Genomic DNA, 6062 nt, shown 5'->3' on the forward strand with positions numbered 1-6062 from the left:
GTTTGATCATTAAATAAATCGCGACTGAATTGCCAATTTTCCATGCTAAATAAAATATCTAGGTTAGATCCATTACATTACATTACAGGTATTTAGCAGACGCTCTTATCCAGAGCGACTTACACAACTTTTACATAGCATTGGTTGTATTTCATCATTGATGGTGAAACATAGGATCAAAAAACTGATTTTGTTCGGTGGGTCTTGGATGCCAATTTCAGGCGGGAGGAAGCAAGCCAGGGAGTGACGATTCTGACCCCTCTGACGTCTCTGCCAGAACAGCGACATTGAGAAATTATTTTGAGAGACTGGCATCGCTTTTACAAAAGAAGGTATGGTGAAAAAAATTAACACAGCACAAAATATCACACATTCAGCAAATATCTGACTTACTTTCCAATGAGTATGTTTTGCACAATATACACTAGGAAAGTTAAATGTTAGTTCAAGAGAAGAATTCTTCAAAATTCTTCCTCAAGTGGTCACATCAAAAAAAAATATGTGACTCAATCCAGTTAAATTTAAGTACATGAAGCGATTTATTTTTAAATGATGAACTAATTTGAGTCCAATCAAATTTTTAGATATGACCACTTGAAGAATTATAAAGTTAATCCAAAAATTTGTTCAGTGATATAAAAATATTTTAACGGTCTGTGTCTTCTCTCTCCTCAGAACTTATTTTGCGCGTGGGAAAAAGTGCGAGACGAACTTGTCCGCACTCTGAATTTCATCATTGAACACAATTCAGAGAGCTTGCTGTGGCCAAAAAGAATATGAGCTCTATTTATTTGCCATTGAAAGATCCCTGCAGTATTTATTTATTTATTTATTTATTTATTTATTTATTTACAAATGTTAAACCGATGTTTTCTTGTGTATTTATTGATTTATTTATTTATTCATTTACCAATTTACTGACATGTGAAATGTGTGACAGTGATTACCTTACAACTTAAACGTCACTCAAATAAATTGCTTTCCTTTCATTTTAATGAACTTGTTTTGTATTATTGTTACGGTGCACGGTTGACTGCATAGCGGAAAAAGTCTGCTCCTAAAAATAATATTTTAGGAGTGGCAGCAAATTTTGAAATGGTCTCTCATTTTTGCAAAAGTATAATCAGAATTTAAGCAACTCATAACGACATAGAAAAAAGATGTATACAAGAAGCTAAGTATGTGGGTATGTAATCTAGTTTGTGAAGTTTCATTAATATGAACAGTTCACAGGTGAAAAATGACACGTCACAATATTTCACTTGCCAATTGACGTGACATTTCATGAGATAAGCGTGCACTCGCGAAGCTGTAGAATACGATGGCCATTTCATTTCAAATTCAGAGAATATTGGGGTAAACAGTAGTGAACTCGTGTGCACTACCCGTTGTAATACCGTTAGAGTATCAATAAAATTATCATTATCACATAATTGCAAATTAATACATTTCGAGAGACTTTTCGAGAGATATTTAAAATCGTCTGATTAAGTTCCAAGTCGGTACATTCAAGTTTAAGACCGATTCATAGGCTCTTTTAAAAGTCGATTTTTCAAGATCGATGTTAGAAATACGTGCTTGTATCGTACGTGCATTTAGGCTTACATAGTTACAATTAACAATGACAAAAGAAATGAACACCCTCGTTCGAGATGATTCCTCTTATTGCACGAGACCAACAGCTCAAATTAACACGTCTGTACCATGGCGAACTCGAACGTCCACCTCTCCACAACTAACAAGCTACATTACGGAAGTAAGATAACCACAAGGGCTCAAAATTAACGCTGTCCCTCACTACCTGTAGTGATGGACAGCGAAGAGGGAGTAAACTTAGTACGTTTCCTTGAATCCAACATCCTAAGGAAGCAGTAACGCAAAACAATAACATAAAATTAATAATAATAATAATAATAATAATAAAAATCCAATTAAAAAAACGTGATTTTTACAAAAGACATTAAAACACGGCAACACATTACAACACGTCACGGGCATTTCCAGAACATGTACCTTACGAATCCAGAGTTTTGTCATCAAAAATTTAAGTCAAGTAAGCCCCACATAACTTAATGTGTTTGATATTTCCAGTTTCAGTTTCGATTTCCCTTTTGGATTCCAGTTTATAAATTCTACAATCCAGACATGGAGGGGAATATAGACTGCATAAAGGGTAATAGAGGTGGCCGCATTCTGAATGAAAAAGCAGACTGTGCTTAACCCTCCCTTTTAAGTAAAAAAACAACAACAACAAAAAATTTAAACTGCAAGAAGATTTAAAGGGGCATGGGGAACAGTGATGAAAATGAAAGCATGATATGACAATCGATTCGCTTGGCATCAATTGATACATTTTTCAGCACCACAGTGAAGGCCAGCGCCAACTTACGACGTACCTTTGGAAGTGTCCCTTAAGGCAGCCGTTAAGGTATGGTCTGGGAAACACTCGTAAAAAAGTGGTTTGCCATTGAAAGGTATACCTTAGAAACCTTCGTAGAATGTTAAGGTACATCGAAACTCAGAAACGCAGCCCAGGATGGTAGATCTCCAGGAACAGGGTTGGGAAGTTGAAACCACCACCGCTCACAAACGAACGGCATTGGCAATGAGAAACATTAGTCGCAAATCAAAGCTCAGCGAGAGGGACAGACAGACACTAGATAATACGGTTTCAAAAACTACCACAGAGCTGAAACACCTCTGCGACCCAATCTCGACAAAACTGTATATCATAAGCTTCGTAAAGCTAGCATTTTTGGCGGGGCCCCCTTTCAGAAACCACATGAATGGAAGGTTACTGCCCAAGGATGAATAATCCGCCATAAGGAGAACAAAACCTGGACCCCTGTGAAAAAAGGAACAGCCTATTTCAGATGAGCCACCCTTCACTGTTTTCCTGCACCTGCATGGGTTTATGTTTGGAGAAAGGCAAAGGGAAAGGGGCTCCATCAACCCGCAATGTCTGTTGCCAACTGTTAAAATGGTGGAGGATCTGCAATGGTATGGGTAGCTCTCACGGGAGCCATTGGGTGTGATGATTGCTCTGCACACACCTGTAATAGCCAAAGGAATATTAAAGCAATTTTACAAGACCAGGGGCACCCTACAGTACAATCGCAGTTCCCTCATGACGTCCCCATATTCCAAGATGATAACGCCCTCACACGCACTACTAAAGAAAAAATTCTGAAGATGATGCGTGGACATATACCTTATTAGCTACTTCATATTCATATATTGTTAAGTGTTTCCATAATTGTGTCCAACACCTTTATTGATCATTAACATTTGAGAAAAAATATGGATAAACTTGTACATTTTGTCAACAACTATTTTTGACAGAGATTAGCGGACACAAGTCAGCACATACATCTTGGGTACATGGACCATCTTGAAACTTCAGATCTATTTATTTGATCATGACATTAGACATTTGACCATTTGTACAAGCATGCTAACAGGCGAACCTACAGTTCGTGCAATAGAATTGTAAGTGCCATTTTTGCTGTTTATTCCGACTCAACGCAACGGCGGTACCGAGAAAAGGCATTAAAGACATTAAAATAATCTATTTTAATGTAGGCTATATTCTGGTAGCCTACGGTGTACATACGTTGCTGGCCAAATACGCATTGCATCTTTATCGGGCTACCAAATCGGTGCAATACTGAACAAAGGATAGTTCTGTTAAATCGTACCAAGACTACCATCCCGGAAACACCAGCTGTCGGACGCCTCATGAGACGCACAGCCTTTGGTAGTCAAGTCATTTAGAGGTGTCCAAATGACGATGACTTCAAAAGTGAGTTCCTAAGTGTCGCGTTCATTTATCATACTGTCTGGTTTAACCTACCACTCCTCGAGCCCTAGAATGATTGGCTGGTGATATTATGGCATGCTTAAAAGGAGAGCTCTCCCTCAACGAGGGCTTAAATTTGAGGGCTCAAGTCAAGGGCGCGCCATATCAGTTTCTGGATTTAATTCCCATTTAAATCTGACTAGATTCAGACCCAAAAGAACAGGACATATATGATGCGTCCCCATCTCACTCTGTTCTAAGCTACTTTCCCCAGTTCATTCTAGTGCTATCCTTGTACCCTGATGAGACTAAGATCTCCCAACGGTTCATGGGCCATCCACTGTTCCTCTTACGCTGCGAGTTCCATGTTAGTGACTGTCTGGTTACGTAAAGAGTGTCGTCATTTAATTAAAAAAATGAACGCAAATGCAGTACCTGCTTTTCGAAATTGCTTTCCTTCGCTACGTGAACAAGAAGGACACTTGATCAATGAAAATTCCATAGAAGAACACACACAAAAAAACTGTAAACTGCCTCAGATGCGCCTTGCATCTATTATAACGCTTAGAAGGGGAACTGAACCCGAAAACGGAATCCCTGTGGGTTATTCTTTCCAAACTTAGTTCACTTTAATTGCATTTTTGGGTTTATACTTTCACTTTTTTTACACAAGGATCTTTATAGTATAAAAGCCGCTGAAAGATATGAATTCGGGAGTCAAACCACACTGCTGGAAAATCAAGTACAACCTACTACAAAAAGGTAATCCATTTTTAAGCGTTTGATATTGTTCTTATTCATTACTCTTTTATCATGGGACAATATTTCAGTGTTCCATTATTCTTTTGGTACAGGTCACTCAACAAACTATGAACATGGCACTTGAGAGCACCGCCTGGTTGTGCGCCCTGTTCTGCATTTCACAGGTTTTAAGTGCGCCCATAAAATGCCAGCTGGATGGACACCTTATAAAGACGAGTTACAATCTTCTGAAAGACATGGTACATTTTAAAACATGCATTTTTCATGTCCTCTCTTAAACACGCAAAGAAAGAAATACTTATTGGTCATTATTTCCCCATGTTCTATATTAGGGGGGAAATTTCCCGCAACAGTGCATCAAGGAGAATGTCCTCGTACCTTTTCCAAGGTCCGCTTTTGCGTCGAATGGAACCGCTGGGGTAAGAGCGCGCTCTCAAAACTGCAGCCTTCACCTGAGTCCGAGGGAACGCCGTATTTAAAACAATGAACACCTTGTTCTTCGATCATGATGATCCGTTTTTTTATTCTCTCACAGCAGAGCAACATCATTCGGACTGTCATTTATGAAACTCTGTACAGCATCAACTCTCTGTTTGAAAACGACGATTTCCCGACGGAGTGGGATGAAATCAAGTTGCAGGATTTTCAAAATATCATCTACCGCCAGGCTGAGAAAAGCAAATGTGTAAGTAGTTTAAGCCCTGAAATGTAATATGCATATTCGGTGCGTATTGGGCTACATTGTCTGCTGCAGGCTGAAAAATGTTTGATCATTAAATACATCGCGAATGAATTGCCCATTTTCCATGCTAAATAAAATATCTAGGTTAGATCCATGGTGGTATTTCATGATTGATGGTGAAACATAGAATTTAAAAAACTGATTTTGTTCGGTGGGTCTTGGATGCCAATTTCAGGCGGGAGGAAGCACGTCAGGGAGTGACGATTCTGACCCCTCTGGCGTCTCTGCCAGAACAGCGACATTGAGAAATTATTTTGAGAGACTGGCATCGGTTTTACAAGAGAAGGTATGGTGAAAAAAATAAAAAAACACAACACAAAATGTCACACATTCAGCAAATATCTGACTTAATTTCCAATGAGTATGTTTTGCACAATATACACTAGGAAAGTGAAACGTTAGTTCAACCTAAGAATTCTTCAAAATTCTTCAAGTCGTCACATTTAAAAAAATATATGTGACTCAACCCAGTTAAATTAAATTACATGAAGCGATTTATTTTAATATGATGAACTTAGTTGAGTCCAATTGAATTTTTAGATATGACCACTTGAGGAATTATAAAGTTAATCCAAAGTTTCGCTTTTTTTCAGTGATACAAAACGATTAAACGGTCTGTGTCTTCTCTCTCCTCAGAACCTTTTTTGCGCGTGGGAAATTGTGCGAAAGGAACTTGTCCGCACCCTGGATTTCATCATTGAACACAATTCAGACAGCTTGCTGTGGCCAAAAAGAATATGAGCTATATTTATTTGCCAC

This window comes from Anguilla anguilla, chromosome 17 (assembly GCF_013347855.1).
Source record: "Anguilla anguilla isolate fAngAng1 chromosome 17, fAngAng1.pri, whole genome shotgun sequence".
In the NCBI taxonomy this organism is placed as follows: domain Eukaryota; kingdom Metazoa; phylum Chordata; class Actinopteri; order Anguilliformes; family Anguillidae; genus Anguilla; species Anguilla anguilla.